This window comes from Rattus norvegicus, chromosome 15 (genome assembly GCF_036323735.1).
Source record: "Rattus norvegicus strain BN/NHsdMcwi chromosome 15, GRCr8, whole genome shotgun sequence".
NCBI lineage: Eukaryota > Metazoa > Chordata > Mammalia > Rodentia > Muridae > Rattus > Rattus norvegicus.
In genome coordinates this window covers 75,074,093-75,092,687 of record NC_086033.1, presented here as the reverse complement: position 1 = coordinate 75,092,687, position 18,595 = coordinate 75,074,093, and the positions used below count along the sequence as shown (strand labels likewise).

General features: G+C 34.8%; 1 non-coding gene across 1 annotated transcript; it reads left to right on the top strand.

Moving 5' to 3' along the window:
• The first annotated feature begins 14,070 nt into the window (after positions 1 to 14,070).
• On the top strand, positions 14,071 to 14,198 carry LOC120097257 (small nucleolar RNA SNORA17). The gene has a single exon (XR_005494485.1). It is a non-coding gene; the product is annotated as a small nucleolar RNA SNORA17 (small nucleolar RNA).
• The last annotated feature ends 4,397 nt before the right edge of the window (positions 14,199 to 18,595 follow it).

Here is an 18,595-nt window from a genome sequence, read left to right as displayed (position 1 = left end):
ACTAGTAAGTGAGATATAATTTGAAATGTAAACAAATGGAATGATTAACAAATAAAAAAGAAATTCAACAGAGAAAGAACTGGAAGAGCTTGAAGGGGCTCGAGACCCCGTATGAACAACAATGCCAAGCAACCAGAGCTTCCAGGGACTAAGCTACTACCTAAAGACTATACATGGACTGACCCTGGACTCTGACCTTATAGGTAGCAATGAATATCCTAGTAAGAGCACCAGTGGAAGGGGAAGCCCTGGGTCCTGCTAAGACTGAACCCCCAGTGAACGTGATTGTTGGGGGGAGGGCGGCAATGTGGGGAGGATTGGGAGGGGAACACCCATAAAGAAGGGGAAGGGGCAGGGTTAGGGGGATGTTGGCCCGGAAACTGGGAAAGGGAATAACACTCAAAATGTAAATAAATAATCAATTAAATAAAAAAATTAAAAAAAAGAAATTCAAAAGTTGTAAGATTCAGAAAGTCACTGTAAAAGAATAAAAAGTATGTTAAAACGAATAGTAGAGACGACATTGTCACAAGAAGCTGTGTGAAAAATGGACAAGAAAATGTATTGGTACAGACACTGAAAGTGAGGTGGTTTCGCTGTGATGCAAATCTCTTGGGCTGTCTGATGGAGCCTGACCGTAGTGTGGTAGAGTACTCCTTGCTTATGCTCCAGTTACAAAGACAAAATCACTTCTTAATCAGGGTAGAAAGGTAGAGTCTTTTCTTTGGTCTTTTAGTGGCACTGTGTCAAACATGAATAGGTGCTTGTGTGTTTTCAAGAAGGCACAAAATAATAAGAACTTAATAAGACTATACATTAAACACTCACATTAAATAGATTAGTGCACTCAACTATATAGTTAGCCTTGTTATGGCACAGAGATCGTCCATTTACAAATTAGTTTCAAAACAAATCTACTCTCATATTTATAACCAGTCTTTGAATAAAATGAAACTAGATAATAAGTATATAATATGCAGTTTTAATTATATATACCATGTAACATAATAGCAGTTGCCTGTTAACATATATTGCTAATAAAATAATCAATATATGAGATATTATCTACAAAATGTTCTACTTTTATCTCCCATATTCATTGACTTATACTTTTCCCTCATTTCTGTTTTCTCTGCAATAATATGAAACAAATGTTGTCTTCAAGAAATCTATATTTATGTATAAAACAAGATATTTGTAGGGAAAATATCTGGTGTGCTCATGAGAGAACTAACTAGCTTGTTGAAAGATGATTATATGCTCACCATATCAGTAGCAATTTCATACTAATCTGGCTGAAAATGCTTCAAATAAAAGAAGACAGAAGGCAAAGAAAACACAACACGAGCAAGAGGAAAAGATCAGGGGTCTAAGTGATTAATGGCAGAATTGAGAGCACCTGCACATGTAGATGCTGAATGTGTGACAAATAGGAAGTTAACAGGAAAAACTGGAAGTGGAACAGGCTTGAAAAATAATTGGTATTTGACAATTACTGGTTTCAATATGCTTCACCAAACATTCATGTTCTCAGTGTACGCCTACTGTCAACAGGCAGCAATCTTTGTTTCTATAGACAATTTAGAAGTTTCCTTCTTGGCCAGTATATTTTTAATTTTAAATATCATTGCAAATATTTGAAGTTGAAATTAGTTTAGATGTAGAAACCATAAATTTCACAGTAGTCTTCATATATTCACTCCGGTATGTGCTCATGTTCTGTAGTGCTGGTATAGAATGATGTTTCCCAAAGTGCCAATACAATTATCTGTAAGATTCATTCTTGTCAATGAAGAAAATGTTATAACATAGTAAACTTTATCCAAGAATTTAAGTTGTCATAGACACCACGAAATATAAGCTTTTATTCTAATTATTTCCACTTTCTAAAACAATTCTACTTGCTTCAGGAAGCTCATAATCTTCAATATTAATATACATTTCCTTATACATATTAACTTAGTCTAGCTATTGTTAGTGAAGTCTACGTTCATCGTATTTGACCTAAAATCCAGCTATGCAAATATATAATTAGATATGTTCCCATTTAAATATATATTTTTTGAAAGATTAAGTACATGCTCATTTGTTCAGAGTAATGAAAACTGAATGTGTGCATGTGTGTGGGGTATGTGTGTATGTGAGAATAAACTACACTCCAAATATTATTATGGCTTGGAAGATCATTATTCCAAACTATTATGTCCATTAATGTATTCTAGTTATCTTTTAGTCCCACAAATATTCTTATATATTGAAATAGAGTCACTGTATCTTAATAAACATTAAAAATTATATCTATATCTATCTATATCTATCTATATATACAAATATATACATATATATATCTTGAAGTATTTAATAATACTCAGTAGAATTTTTGACTAGAAGGATATCCAAAAGTTAGCCTCCTTGGATATCAATAGAGTACTTTCATTCTAGATGTTCCTTATATCATTTATAGTATAATTTCATTGACGGAAAATTAATCAGGTTAAATAGCATCTTGATGTCAATTAAGTAACATTAAAAAGTATGACATTCTTAAATCATGGTTTTAATCTGATAATTGACAGGCATAAACAGTTCGGTTCATCATAAGCGTTTTTAATGTACCAGCAATGAAAGGAAATTTGTACTCACAGTTAAAATACTGTCTTTCTTTATAATTTTCTCTGAATAACATATAGTCACTTTGGGGGGACTCGTTTTTATAGAAGACTATTGTACATAATTCTGATGAAATGTCACTCTCTGTCTACCTTTAAGTGAGATGGTTCTTGACATCGTTTTTATTTTTTTCCATTGATTAGATTGTCATAGTCTATTTGAGACCTAAATGTTGCTTTTGGTCATTGTTCTTTTTCTACTTTAGAAAATGACCTTTGTGAATAATTGCATGCCCCAGATGTGTCAAAATGAAGAGAAAGGAGCATTCCTAACTATGAACATTCTATAAACTATTTGTCCCTACTGTCTTGAAAGTTTCAGAAAATGAAATATTTCACAGATATATTGCATCCAGTCATTTTAGGTGTAAAAAGAATTCAAAGGTATTTATATATAACATTTATATATATTCTCAGTTTCTTTACCATTATTATTTTAAAGTATACCATAACCCAAATTAAATGTTTTCCAGTTGTTTTCTCATATATATATATACATATATATATATATATATGTCAGACTCTAAATTATGATACTTACATATTTACTACATGTTTAAACTTTATTTACATTGACAAAATGTATATAAATGTTGTCAACAAGTTATTCCTGAGAAATCAACAGTTTTTGAGATAGAGTACTTATTCCATACTTGAGAAAATTTAGTAAGCATTATATGTAATTACATATGCATACATTAGCATTTTTCTTTAGTAACAATGTGTTACCTGCATTTTGATATGTAAGATGTTTCTCAATTTAAATCGTCAAATATATCTTACCTCTTATAGTCTTATGATATGAATTTTAACATCAAAAAGCAAGACAAATCCTAGAAAAAATATTCTGATATAAAAATGGGGGTGGATGGGGAATTCAAAGTAGCAGCACCAAATGGGTTCAATTCAACTTAATAGATTAATTGGATTTTAGCTATAAATGATGTGTCTTAGTTAGGGTTTTACTGCTACAATCAGACCTCATGACCAAGGCAACTGTTATGAGGACATTTAATTGGGGCTTGCCTACAGGTTCAAAAGTGGAATCCTTTATCATCAAGGTAGGTGCATGGTAGCATCCAGGCAGGCATGGTGTAGGAGGAGCTGAGAATTCTACTTCGTCATCTGAAGATAAACAGGAGAAGACTAGCTTCTAGTTAGCTAGGATGAGGGTCTTAAAGCCCATGCTCACAGTGACCCGCCTACACCAACAAGGCCACACCTACTCCAACAAGGCCATACCTCCAAGTAGTACCATTCGTGGGCCAACCATATTCAAGCTACAACATGATGTAACACAAATAAATAAATGGAAAAAAAGAATTTCCAAGTAGAAGAAATAGTACAGTGAACAAGATAAGGGAAAACTTAGTTCACAGTATTGATAGTTAGAAAAATTATTTTAATAATATGGGATTTTCAATAAATTTTGAGTATAATGTGTGTGTGTGTGTGTGTGTGCGTGCATATATCGTGTTTTATTTATTATTAGAAAACTCTTACGCTTTTCTTGTTGGAGTAAAAAAATAGTTTTAAAAATCTTTTACACAAAGTATAATCTGACAGCAGTGAACCAGAAAGGAAATATTTATAGGTATTTAAGATTGAGTTAAGGGATTAGAGTACAGATCATGGGAAAAGAAATAACAAGGATGAGTTTGAGGAAAGATTGTAGAGGAAATAGAAAAAGTCTTACAAAACAAAGCAAAGGAAGATGAGTTAAAGGGTCTTGATTTAAATATGGCACCAAGAGGATTACCCTTGGACATATCAATAAAAGAATCAGGAAATCTGTAAGGAGAAAGAAATGTAAGGAAGTTCATTCTTCTTTCTTTTCCTCCTATCTGGCATGACTGTGATAACAGGCCATTATCTGAACCCCAGTATACTTAATGCTATAAGAATTATGTTCATTCAAGTAAGATATCAAAATTGGACAGGAAATTTTCACTATAAATTTAACAGCTGGATTCACGCACAGGAGACATTTGAGGAAATTAGTAATGTGAGGAGATAAGCATTGAAAAATGCAGGACAAAGACCTATGTTACTATCAATAAATCCACCGTAAGGAAGGGATAATTCTAGAAAAGGATTTAGTTGACATTTTGAAGGGATATAAAAGATTTTGAAAAAAACATTCACAATGGTCTCAAAACCTTAAAGTATTTAGAATTATAGAAATAAATAAAATATTTGAATCGTTTTATTAGAGTTAGTCAGCAATATAAACATATTGGTGTCCAATAAAGTATACATGTAATAGCCTAATTATAGTATGAGAATTATACCTATAATTTGGGACAAATTTATATTCAAATTTTCATATAATTATGCAAAAAGCAAATGGATGTACAAACATCTTGCAATTAGATCATATCGCCCCTACCCCCTTCCCTTACAGCTGGAGGGTAAAAAGTGTGGAGGGCACACACTTTAAAATGAACTTAAATTATATAAAATATCAAACAGTTCCTCAAAAATATGGTTAATTAAAGATGTTAGTTTGAGCATCATATTTAATTTAACCTGTATAGTGCATGATCATTATAGTTTATATAGCATGAGAATATGATGGGAACTACCAAAGCAAGAACATTATTCCTCTGATTACAGTTTGCAAGAGTCAATAAGTAAAAGAGTCAATCAGAAAATTAGAGCCTGGAATAAAGGAATGAAGAGAAAATTTGAATACATTGTTGGGTTAAAAACCATAAACAGATGTATACTAACATACATGAAAAGTGATATTTTGTCCATTTATATGAGACTTGAACATTTCAACATTAGGGCATGGAAACACCTTTCACATAAAGAATACATTACTTTAGAAAAGTGATTGAACATTACATATACAAAAGGAGAAGGGATATAAGCAGCTACTGGATTAGCTTTATTTAATTGATGTCACAAAATATTTTTAATATTAAATGGATATTTTGAATTCTGAGTGATTAAATAAAGCTAGTTATGAAAACAGTAAGTTTTATTTGTTAGGAATACAATAGACAATGTAGCAGGTTCATAAGTTATCTACAAATTTATATATCTCTATATATGTGTGTGTGTATATATACATATATGTTCAATTTATGACTTATTTTGCCACTTTGAAATATAATAACTCAAGACACTTGTTTTTTTAATTTTTTAATGTTTATTTTATTTATTTACATTTCTAATGTTACCCTGTTTCCTGGTTTGCCCTCTGCAAACCCCCATCCCACCTCTCTCCTGCTTCTATGAGGGTGCTCCTCCACCTACCCACACACTCACGTCTCACCAGCATCGCATAAGGTAAAGGAGATTCTCATATATTTTACAAGCAATAAAACTGAAATGATAAAAATAATAATGAGGTGATGATGATGATGATAATTGGACAAATTTTCCATTATGTAATTGATATGAGAAACCAAACACATCTCATTGTTGTACCTACATTTATTTATTTAACTTTTCAGAGGCAAAACAGGAATGGTGGCTTTGTGCTGTGATGACTACCCCTGGAGAGCACAAGATCACTCGTCTGCTATAAATTTAGGAAATTGCATTATTTTTATACGCATTGTAAAAGGCTTATTGTGAGGAGAAAAATGAGAGAAGAGAAGTATGTTAAACTTACAAATCATTTATTATTTCTTCTACATTCCTCAAGGAGAATCAGTGCTGCTTTATTCTGAGAGGAATTGGTAGATATGCCTGTTTTTGTGACAAGCACACTTCCCATTCATTCCTTTGCCTAACTTCGATTGCCTTACTTTTGCTGTAAAACCTAAATGTAGTCATCTAAGGCAAAATTACTGACATATTACTTATAAACAGATGCCTCAAAACGCTGCAGTGCACAGTTTAAAATGAATTTAAATTATAATAAAATATCAAACCGTTCCTCAAAGATATGGTTAATTAAAGATGTTAGTATGAGCCTCATATTGAATTTAACACAGAGGGCATTTTATGTCACCTCTCAGCTCTCCGTTTGGGCGTTTCTTCTTCTCTCAAATTTATACAGATAGTTTTCACTCTAGTACTCAGTTCTCAACAATAAAATCTCTCCGGCTAGAGGAGGAAAAAAAGTTTCCATATAAATCCCAAACTGTGAAAGATTCTGAAGATTTTACAGGCTTGTGCCAGGAGCTGATCATTTAGAATAAATGAGAAAAGGCAGCCAAGTAGTAAAATTTTCCCGAGTTATCAGAGAATGCTAGCAAAAGGTCACTCCATCTAATTCTACTATGATCTATATAATCTAATTATGCTCATTTCTAAAGTAAACGTGTTATTTGCACTGCATTGGTATGCAGATTACAAAGTGTTATCATAGGATTATAAATGGGATGCTGCTTTGCACTTTGTATAAAAAAGACTGGTAAATACTATTTAGCTTCACTTTTATGCGGCTAGGATTTAGTGCACACTAAAAAGCTTAGCCAGTACAATATTAGAGCTGAGGATAGAGAAGTCAGTTAACTGAGCACAGATGCTAAATAAAGCACGGTAAGTGCAGTTTTAGGCTAGTCTTTTCGTTTATCACATTTTCTCGCATCCATCAGAAATATAAAGTTAATAATTCCAATGTTCTCTCTGGAAGTTGAAAGCAACTTTTGTTTTAGCCATCACAGATGGAATTATATGAGAATCTTAAATTGCTAGCTTCGATAAAGATTTAGCATATATACTATAATAATATATTTATTCAAAACTCTTGGAGTCGGTGCCTTTGCTAATGTTCCTTAAGGAATTGTGTAAAACATATTTAGGAAACTCTGGCAGGTTTAATAATATTTGTCTCTGCATTTAGTGCTTCTGTGGTTTAACAGCACATTAACAGTGATGCTTTCAAATGATTTTCAAGTAATTCATTACTTCCTTTCCTCATGCATTACATTTAATATAGCTTGCAGGGTCTAATTCATCTCCCTACATAGGAATAAATCGTGTATCACAAACAAATTCCATATTCATTCTTAAAACAACTTCACGTCATCTATATATCAAATAGGAAGTTGCTGCTTGGTTTGTAGGGAGCTGTGAAGTTCAGAATCTCGTCTATGTTGGTTCATGATCAATAGCTATAATAACCATCCTTGTGAAGATGACATATCCCTTTTAATATTTTTTAAAAGACTTTTCTTTTACTTTCTTAGGTAGTAAAGACTCCTCAGGACGCTACTCTAGAATACGAATGAACCCAATGAAAGCGTCTTAAAATTCGTATGCCACCCCACAGTGATTCTCTCCTTTTATATTTGAGCTTTATAACTAGAACTGCAGAGGAAGAAAATTGTCCTCTAGCCTTGAATATTTCTCTCGGTTGCTTTAGTTTTGGAAATCTCTGCATGTTCTGAGTGACAGTTTTTTAAGAAGTTTCCAGAAGTGACAAAATAAAACCAAAAAGGACACAGACCTGTGGTGATGAGAGCGAGGGCTGAAAACATGTAAAAGAAAACATTTGAAACACATGCTATCATTGAAGAAATATTTTGACATCGATATATATACATAGAAAATCTGCATTACAGAGTCAAGTTTTAATGTACTCAGATTGTGTCATAAACTCATTTTTAAAATTTAAGAACTTACATTGGGTTATTTAAGTCAAACCTTTTTCTTTTTACCAGTGGTTCAATGTAAAAGCTTTTATTCAAGCTTAACTCACCTGCTTTAAAAAAATAAAGGTTTTCCTATAAAATCACACTTTCTCCTGCTCATATGGACATTAATTCTACACAAAATAAAAATGTAACAATCTTCAAAACAAATCTTTGCTGTATTTAAAAGGATATAAGTTTTTGTAATATGTGTTTCAACTACATAGTTGGGAGAAAGATTCCCTTAGAGCTGCTTAGTGTGAAGACGGTTGAAGACCACTAATGTAACCTGAGTGTTTATTGAAAACCACAAGGACAGGCCACAACAGACCTGCAGTGTCCAAATCTCCACCTCAGAAATGTTGTACTCTTTTGGACAGAGCTACTAACTGGAGAAATGTGTAATAAAACCCAGATATTAATAGGACAAAACAATCTTTTGTTTAAGAAATGAATCATTTTTCATTTATAAAATAGCAATTGTGTGTGTGCGTGTGTGTGTGTGTGTGCGTGTGTGTGTGTGTGTGTGTGTGTGTGTGTGTGTGTGTGTGTCTATGTTCATTTTCTGTTGCAGAGCACCGGCAAAAGCCTATGGTATTTAATAAACTCCTTATCACCATAATTTTTACATCAAATTTATTGAGAACTTTACCATTGTTGTGGAGTAATCAAATATATAATGAAATTTCTTCATGAAAAGAGATTAGCTACTGAACACAAACCAATTGTTGAAAATGGTACAAAGAACTGATATCGATATTGATGGAGAAGGGTTTTCTTTTGAGTAAATGCTGCTGAGGTGAATAGGGGAGCCATATAGAAGAATGAATCAGTGCTGATATCTCTTAACAACAATAAGGATCAACTAAAAACCTACTGAATATTTAAATATCAGAATAGAAAATGTGAAAGTTATAAAAGAAATATAGAAGTGCTTCAAGATATATCACATATCTTATAATCATGTTTATCATATATCATTTACCAATCATGTACATATATCAATCACATATTATGTTTCAATCTCATAACATATATCAATCTCACATATCAGTCATATATTATACATTGTATTATATCATGACCTCATATCATATATTAATTATTATAATTCTAACATATATTACACAATTTACAATATATGTACACATAGTACATATGTATATGTTAATATGTACTAGTATATATGTAGTACATGTGTATACGTATTAAAATAAACATATTATGAATTAAATACTTAATTATAAAGGATATAATACATACTATATTATATAAATATAGATTGTACCCTCAAAGACACTAAGAATGGACAGAGACTTGCATATGGTTGTATTCGAGAGCACTTGTTTTCTATACAAAGTGACTGTGAATTCAATATGAAGAACTTCAGTATGTGAAATTGGTTTTAATAACTGCAGATTACCAGTTCTACATCTGATAGAGGTGTAACATCCAAAATATATGACAAATTCAAGGAGCTAGGTATCCAAAAGCCACATGATCTAATTAAAAATGTTACTGCACTATCGCTGATGATATGGTGTGCTCACAGAATGGCTGTCCTCCAAGAGGCCAAAAAAAATCAGCTGAATGAGACAGAAACAGATACTTAAACTCATCCATTGGACTGAAGTCAAGGACTCCTATGACCGAATTAGGAGAAGGATTGAAGAACCTGAAGGGGAAGGTGACTCCATAGGAAGACCGGCAGTTTCAACTAACCTGGACCCATGAAATCTCTACACTGAGCCACCAACCAGGAAACCTTCAGGAGCTGGTCAGAGGTCCCTGACACAAATACAGGAGAGGACTGCCCGGTCTTGCCTCAGTGGGAGAAGAAGTGCCTAACCTTCAAGAGACTTGATGCCCTAAGGAGTGAGAAGGTCTGGGGTGGTGACCGGAGCATCCTCTTGGACACGGGGGGACCAGGAATGGGATGAGGAACTGTGGGAAGGGACAGCTGGAGGGACGCAATGGCTAGATTGTAAAATAATAATAATAATAATAATAATAATAATAATAATAATAATAAATAGAAAAAACACACAAAAATAAATAGAATGCATAAATAAACACATAAATACATTAAAAACTGTGTCAGCATGGAGCCTTCATCTCTAAAACCTAGTTCTGCCATCCTTCCACAGGAAGGTAATTTGGGGGCTACTTAAAGAGAAACCTGGACACCAACCTAGTCAAGAAATACATGACCTACATACTGTCCTGCCAGCAAGATGTACTGGAAGGATAGTGATAAAGAACTTGAGAGTCACACCACAAGAGGTCACCCATGTCTGACACTACCTAGAAGGCCAGCAAAATAGGGTAGAACCAAACATGACTCAATAACAACAACAATAATAAAATATTTTATTTTAAATAATCAATTAAATAATTTCTGGTAGTATTCATAATATATTTATAATTATAGAGTGGTGCTGTGGTACTGTGACGAGTCTATATTCATAAAGGCCTACTCTGGGCCTGGTTGGAGCATGTGCAGAGATTCATAGTCAGATATTATGAGTCACTCTAAACTGGAGGTCTCTTTTCATAGGGTTTCTAGCCTTGAAATTCAGGGAACCCTATTAAAGAGGGGAAGAAATTATTATAAGAGTCAGAAAGGATGGATGACACCAGGAGAACATGGCCCACTAAACCAAATAGGCAGGGCTCATGTAGGCTGAGAGAAAATGAAGCAGAAAATGTTGAGCTTACACAGGTCTGAGCCAGGTCTTCTCTATGTGTTGGCTTGGTGTTTTTGTAGAAATCCTAAAAGTGGGAGCAGATGTGTCTGACTCTTGCCCTCTCTTGGGACTCTTATCTTCTATTTGGGTTGCCTTGTCCAGCCTCTGTATGCTTTTGCTTTGTCTTTTTGAATGTTCTTTTGTCATGTTTGGTTGTTATCTCTTGGAGCTCTCTTTTCTGGAAGGAAATAGAGGAAGACCTTGAGTAAAGGAGATGTGGGAAAGAGCTAGAATGAATGGGGGGTTGGGACAGCGGTGGTTTATGGTGTATTGTATGAGAAAAGAATCTGTTTTCAATTTTAAAAAGAAAAATTAATCATAATAGCTATACAATTTACACAATTGAAGGAGCCCTCTACGGAAGAATGGATAAATACAATGTGGCATCAATGCCTGATGAAATATTGTTTAGCTATAGAATCCTATGAGATGCTTCATGCAAATAGCTCTATAACTTGTATATATGTGCACCGTTTGTATGTCTGTGTATATATGTAGTTCAAGTAGAAGTGTAAGGTGGGATGTAGTCACAGAGTTCAATTCAGTGCGAATGCTACTGTATTCAGACAAAAGGATATGCTTTTTTTCTTACTATATTCCAAGGCAAGTATTCCGCTATTTAAGGGGAAGTATATACTATATATTTAGTGTAGGTAATTAATACACTAGATATATACATACAACTTGAACTGTGGTTTTACATGTGGAATTAAAAGGTTACTTATCTTCAAAGGAAACCAATTTTAACTGCTTTCAATAATGCATAAATGTACATTTCGATTAAGCAAATAATTACAATTTAAAATTTCACACCTTGCAATTCCTTTGTGAACCCAATAAAGTATTTCTTTAAAAATTGGCATGTGTATTGAACACCCACCTTCACTTTTGTCACAACTCCTATTCTAAAGTCAGAGTTCTGCATCTTGGAATTTGAACTGTTCCTTGCACTGACCTTGTTGATTCACAGCTTTACTTCAAGTTCTGTTGCTCTAGAATGTGTGATGACTTCATGAGCAAAATGATAATTGTTTTGTTCCTTTGATTATTATGACTACTCCTAAGAAAATTTCTGCTTTTGCCATTGCTATGGTAGCTTATTGTTATGAATAGTTACCCGTTTTATTTTGTACTTACAACCTTTACAATATGAATTACACAAAACAAGCTGCTTTTCTTTATATCTGTGTAGTTTGACCCAATCTTTGAACTTTTCAATCACTTCAGAATTTTCTATAGATGATGTCATAGCTACACACAGGATATTTTGTTTCCTAGCTAATTCTTATATATTGTACCTTTCTTGCATCAGTTTTTATTATAATCACTTTATATATTTTATTAATATTTCTACCTAACACAAAATTATTTTTTTCAAATGAGCTTTGCCTACCTAACATAAGTTCAAATCTTCCTCCAAAAACTATACATGTAATTTTTAACACATAGGGCTTGAGAAAGTGATCTTGTCTGAAAATATGCAGATAAAGCTACCAAGTAAGATCATACTTTCATGGGGATATTATTCAGTATTATTGATACCCCTCTATGATGGTGACCCCATGAAGAGAAGTGACAGAAGAGAACACAACACTGAAGGTTACCATGCATCTCTGAACTTTGGTGCATACAGACTGTCGATCACATTCAGAAGGAAAGGGATTGTTAGAGAGAACCTTTTAATGTCTTGCAGAAGCAGATATGTACCAACAACATTTGTTCATATGTCTGAGTCCAGAGCTGACAAATAAAATTTATCTTGATTTAAGACTGTGATATATTAGTATGGCCTTTCTAGGAAATCAGTACATGCTTACACCCTCTATCTTGTAATTCAAATCTGCTGTTCCTGCAAGATGAAGGAGCTCCCTGTGCATTCCCTGTTCTTCCTGGTTACTTCAGCCTGGTCTCAGAACCCAGTGTGGGACTTAAATCACTTCCATATTTGAATGTGACATTAATTATTGATCTATCACCTCTAGATTTTTATGACATCAGTCTATCAGCAGCAGCATCCTTTTTCCATAGAACACTAACCATACTTTCCTTAGTTTTCTTTCTGTTATTTGCCATATAAGGTAGACAATAATGAAAACATTTTATTTTTTAGTAATGTTTGGAAAATATTTATGTATTTAATAGAGGGGCTCTTTATGGAAGTCAACATACTCTTGGAACTGTACTTTCTTTTGGATGCAAGTTTTCTTTGTCAACCTTGCTATAATAATATAAGTTACATGCCTTAAGAAAAATTCAGATTAGCATATAGATAATGAGCTTGGAAAAGACGGATTTCTGTGTTTATCTCATTGAACAGGAGTTTTATTTCTTATCCAGAAAACATATCACTACATTCTTTATCTTTTGTAAAAAATTTCCTAGGTCATATGCGATTGACAATATTAATCACTGCATTTTCAAAGTTCTGTATTTAATAAAGTAATTTATTAATAAAAATGTCCCAGGGTGGAATTTTAAGTAAGAATCAGGCTTTAAAAGTATATGATACTCCAACTATTTAGATCACGCCTGCAGTAATGTATCTATTATTCAGAAAAATCATCTTTGGAATTGTGTTTGTGGCCGAATGCCTTATGATTTTATTCCAAAATAAGTAGAAGCATGGTAAATATTTTTCTTTGAATTCATGGTCACATGCATTTTATTGAAATTCATATATTCTAATGTATAATCATAGACACTATGAAAGAATAAGAAAACAACAAATATGGATTAGTTTAACTGAGCTAATGTTTGTAGTCTTTGCCATAAACTAAAAAAAAATGAAACTTCAATAACATACATTGTGTATCCATGGAAACAAAATAATAAATTGTTGTTCACAGGGAGTAAAATAATGGATAAATACAGACTGCACTGGTTACTAGCTCTCTTTCTTAGTAGAGACACAATGGGTTTGTTTATATAAAGTACTGTATTCCAACTGAAAATAGTGAGATCACATTATTTAATTAATTTGAAATTAAGTCTGTTTCAAATGGAATAAAATATGGTTTCCTAATTATAAAATATATCTAAAATCACTAAAGAGCAAAGTTACCTGCCTCTAGGGGCATTGCCGGTGCCACTGCTCTGTCACATGTGGGTCAGTATGTGGCTGGGAAGAGAAAGGCTATAACTATAGTGTTCTGACCTATGGACACTTGAATAATTAGTAGCCTAGCATTCCCTTAAAGAAGCAAGCCTCAGATGACCACCAGTCCAGGACTGCACAGGACTGTAGAGCCTCGCAAGATGGGAGCAAGCTAGAGACTACAAGAACCCTACCATGGATCATGTGCCTCAGCAGGAGCAAGTCTAAGATACATGGAGCAAGTAGGAAATGCTAGGGAAGAGTGAGCCTAGATAACTACTAAACCAGCATCATGAGGCCCAATCAGGGAGCTAGGCTGAGAAGACCATCAATCTAGTGTAATGCAGGCCTATGGGGCAGACCCTGCCTGAGGTGACCCCTGTCGGGTACCCTTAAAGCACAAAACAGACATAGTACTCCTGAGAACTCTCCTGAGACGATCCCAGACACAGAGAATAGGGTTGTCACTAAGAGGAGCAAGTAAGTGGTAGAGGAATGAAAGAGAAAGAGAAGCAGAAGGATGTGGGCGCAATGAAGAGAAGCAGAATGGGGATTCGAGGATAGTGTGGAAGAACCTGATGTTCATAACTGGTGATACCACCTGTGACTATGAAGGGCCCTTCTCCTGTGCTGTCACTGGGCACCATGTCTGGGTAAATGGCCATGCATCAGTCTGTTGCTACCAAAAAAACAATGGATGGCCCAGGTCTGGACTAATGTCCAGAGACATATTGATGTCTGAGGGCTGTACAGACCTAGCCCTGCCCTTCACTTGGGCATGGCTGGAGAGCAATACGTAAGGGCATAGGAATAGGACACACGACCTGCCTCTAGCTTGCTGAAGTTCTCAGCAATATTCCTTCATATTGCAGGAATAGTATGTAAGGTAACCGAAAGAACAAGTGTGAGAGAGTTGGCCAAACCAAATAACTCCCATGTGGTGGTGTGAAAAGATGAGATATCCTCTTTTCCCTTTGCCTCTCACCACTGGCATCTTGTGGGAAGCCCCAGGATGATGAGAGAAGGAAAGCCATCTCTATCCTTCACTAGACGTAGCATTAGAGAACTGTCCCTGTGCCTCACCTGGGCAGCAGAGTAGAGCTGACCCTGGTGGGAATAATTAGTAAGCCTCTCCAAGGTGTAAGAGTGGGAGAGTTAGTCCTGATACTTTTCTGCCGTGTGGTTCCATGAGTCATGAAGAGATGAGCCAACTTCTTTCCTCTTCCCACCCATGGAGAGCTGGAGAGCTGGCCACCGGGTTGATCAGAGAAGAAGAACATTCTCTGCCCCTCATTTGCTGCAGCATTCTTAAAATAAGGTCCTGTACCTTACCTGGGCAGCACAGTAAAGCCGACCATCATGGTAGAGGTGCAAGTGAGCTGGGTAGAATTTAGAGAATTATATTTTAAGGAGATTTTATACACAAAAAGGAAATATGTATTAGCTTGGCATTATTCTTGATAAGCCATCTTAAGTGTTATAAACTTCTCAATAAACTTCAAATAGCTAGGAATAAATCCATGGCAATGGCATGCATATAACTTTTTTCTTCTTAAAAACACCTAGAAAAAATGTTTATTTTTGTGTTAAGAAAGCTGGTTAAAAGTCTTAGAAACTAAAATTGTAGAAAAGGGCATTTTGAAACATACTTCAAATATGGAAATATTCTTGTCACTGCCTTGTCTACTAAAGACAAATATTACTTTGAGAGGCTGTCTTGGATTGAATTATCCAGTCTGCAGGTTCCAAGATTCACACTGCTGAGTTCAGCAGCCTCCCTTTTGAAATTCCACCTGAATAGGGGGTCAAGTTCAACAGGGCCATGAAAGTGCAAGGGACAGTCAAATCAAATCTGATCAAGATGCTGGAGGACTTATCTGGCAACAGTGCTTTGAACGACCTTCCTAATATTAACAGAATGTTTTTCTAAGTGAATAATAATGTTAAAGTGTCCTTTTCTGAGGCTTGAGTGGTAGTTCAGGTTCTGAAGCACATGATTGGCATATATAAAGCCCTGGTCTCAAACTCTAGCAACAAAGGCACTTCTGTCTACATAGACACAGTTTCTTTGCATTTTTCAAACATTGGAGAGTTCTTATTCTTAGCTCATTTCAAAATATGTGTGGCTCATTGACATTAAAAATTAGGAGGCAGCTAAAATATAAAAAGTACACTCAGATGTTGTTGCAAGTTCTATCTACATAGTAGTTACTGATTTGTCTATGGAGCTTTATAAATATCATGTGTGTTCCCTGATTAAAGACATCTCGGTCCTCGCTTCTCTGTAGGCACAGACATGATTTTCTTCTTTCAGTCATATTTGGCTAGCAAAATGGGATTTATCCATAAAGAATAGATTCATCCTGTGACATCATGGGTAGCTGAGTAGTAAAGTCCTATTTTTAAGACAATGTTATAAATGATTTACAAATATGTATCAAATTTTATAAAGGAAGAAAAGTTGAAGAACAATATAAAAGGAGAGTATGGCATAATGACATATTCCTGTAGTTCCAGCTCTCAAACTGGGACAACACAAGGATACGAAGTTCAATGTCATTCTCTGGCTGAATGCTGATAGGTGGCAGCTGGGGTGCCTTTAACTATGTTTCTAAAACGTAATCATAAGCAGTTCTAATAATGTCCAATACATGAAATAAATAGGAAAAAATCAAGAGAACTCATAACTCTAGAATGTACCAGAGACCTGGGAGGAGAAAGACCTTAGGGACTTAAAAAGAGGGGAGGATCCTAGGTTAAGCGCCCTACAGTGGGGAGAAGGAATTTATTGAACCGAACTCCAGCAAAAAGATGGGGCATCAATTAAGGGATGAGGTTGCTATCCTACAGCCAAAGTTCTGACCCATAATTCCTCCTGTCTGAAAGAAATGCAAAGATAGAAATGGAGAAGAGCCTGTGGAAAAGAAGGCCTAGTGAGCAACAGGCCCAAAGTGGGATCCAGCTCAAGGGGAGGTTCAAAGACTTGATACCATTATTGTGGCTATGAGGCGTTCACACAAAGGGATACCCCAATGGAAGACCAGCAGCCTCAATTAATCTGGACTCCTGAGATCTCTCAGATACTGGATCCCCAACCAGGCAGCATACACCAGCTGAGATGAAGCCTCCAACACATATACAGCAGAGGACTCCAGGATCTGGATTCAGTTAGAGAAGATGCACCTAGGGTTAGAGGTCTGGTGGAGTTGGTGGGGTGGAGACATCCTTGTGGAGATGGGGTGGGGGGAGAGGAATAAAAAAATGTAAAAATAAAATGTAAAAATTTTTAAAAGACCCACATAATTATCAGATCCCTTTGTATTCCCTAACATTTTCTAAAATTTTACGTTCTTAGGCTGTTCAGTGACAACTTTTTCTTAGTGTCTCCTCTTTACATTGATCTGAAATGTTTCATAACCTGTATAAATTATCAGTACATAAACTCCTCACATAGGTAGCTTATTTCACCAAGCAACAGGATATTTAATGCCATCGTTCAGCCACACATTTTATAAGTAGTGTTCAGTTATGCACTTTGCAAACATAACATAATGCTAGAAATACACCTTTTACCTATTGTTTATTGGTCTATATTCGCCATGGGTTTATTGTTGGTTAGTTAGGTTTTTTTTTTTTCAACATCACTGTGATTTCTAGCCTAGCCCCACTGTAGAAATAAACTAGAACAAGGCACAGATATACACCTTGTTACAGCAAGTGTGTCAGCTATCACTGAATGTATTTGGGAAAGATACAGTAATAAGCAAGGAATTTAGAAAGATTTAAAGGGAGAAATCAATAGGTAAAAGAAGGATTCAGGTGTACACTGAATGGAAGACAAAGGAAGACTAAGAGGAAATTAAACATTTCTCGTTTGCCATGGAAAGTATGTTTTTCCTTTACAAATACAAAGATGGAGTTAGCCTAAGGCCTATCGATAATTCTACAAGATTGCCAAAGAAGATGTAGTTCATCTTCCTAAGTCTGCTTCTTCTGAGACTATAACCAGATAGATTTTGTCATGTCTGATATCACTGCTGTCCGTTTCATCTCACAACACTGAAGATATGTGGAATAGTAATTAATATTCTGCAACATTTACATTACTACACTTCATTTGTTTCTTCAGCTAAATAATTTAGTTATCATTTAGGATTACATAAAATGTATACTGAACTAAAAGCGTAGCAATTTCATATACTAAGTTTGAAAGATTTATAACTACTATAACACTGTTTTAGGAAAAATCCCTGAAATACTTCTGCATACTATTTCTGACTAAGTGCTCTCTGTTTTACAGACATAAACTGATGAAAAGGAGACTATGTCAGTAGAAATAAGATACAGTCATTTTGGGAAAAAAATACTCTCTCCTTTTCTCAAAAAGGGTTTGAGGGGAGAGAAGTGACATGATGCATAAGTCACTTTAAGAGAGGTAGGCTATAAAGGATTACCACCTGTCAATTTCAGTACAAACAGAAATTTTGGAAA